Below are 892 nucleotides of genomic sequence, written 5' to 3'. Positions count from 1 at the left end.
AGTATGGCATAAAATTTCAAAAAATGTCATAGTATACTAAGGCATAAAAATGACAAAAAAAACGTCATAGTATGGTCAGGCACAAAACGTCACAGTATAGTAAGGCAAACAAATGCCAAAAAAAGTCATATTTTAGTAGAGCATAAAAATGGCAAAAAACGTCATAGTATAGTATGGCATAAAATTTCAAAAAACGTCATAGTATAGTATGGCATAAAATTTCAAAAAATGTCATTGTATATTAAGTCATAAAAATGGCAAAAAACATCATAGTATAGTATGGCATAAAACGTCACAGTATAGTAAGGCATAAAATTGCCAAAAAACTTCATTGTGTATTATTGCGTGAAAATGTCATAAAACGTCACAGTATAGTAAGGCATAAAAATGCCAAAAAGCATCATAGGACAGTAAAGCCCCAAAATAGGGATTGAACGCATGACCTTGTCAGTGTTAGACAGTAGTCCTGACCATTGTACCACAATACTTCTACATCACAAGTTCATAGTATATCAAGGTATTAAGGATATTTTAGTATACTAATCCATGAGATATCACAAAAGATTGTCCATTAGGCATAAAATGTCATGAAAAAATCAAAGTATAGTAATGCAAAAAAATGTCAAAAAACGTAATCATATAGCGTGACTTGAATATGTCAAAAAATGTAATTGTATAGTATGGCATAAAATGTCACAAAAACATAATAGTATATAAAGGCATGAAAGGTCATAAAAACGTCATAGTATGGTAAGGCATAAAAATTCCCAAAAAAGTCATATTCTAGTAGAGCATAAAAATGGCAAAAAACATCATAGTATAATAAGGCATAAAAATGGCAAAAAACGTCATAGTATGGTCAGGCACAAAACGTCACAGTATAGTAAGGCAT

This window comes from Seriola lalandi, unplaced genomic scaffold (genome assembly GCF_002814215.2).
Source record: "Seriola lalandi dorsalis isolate HSWRI2012SDOR001 ecotype SW California unplaced genomic scaffold, Sedor1 jcf7180002054318, whole genome shotgun sequence".
Taxonomy (NCBI): domain Eukaryota; kingdom Metazoa; phylum Chordata; class Actinopteri; order Carangiformes; family Carangidae; genus Seriola; species Seriola lalandi.
The sequence above is the reverse complement of the archived record's forward strand: the minus strand, read 5'-3'. Positions refer to the sequence as shown.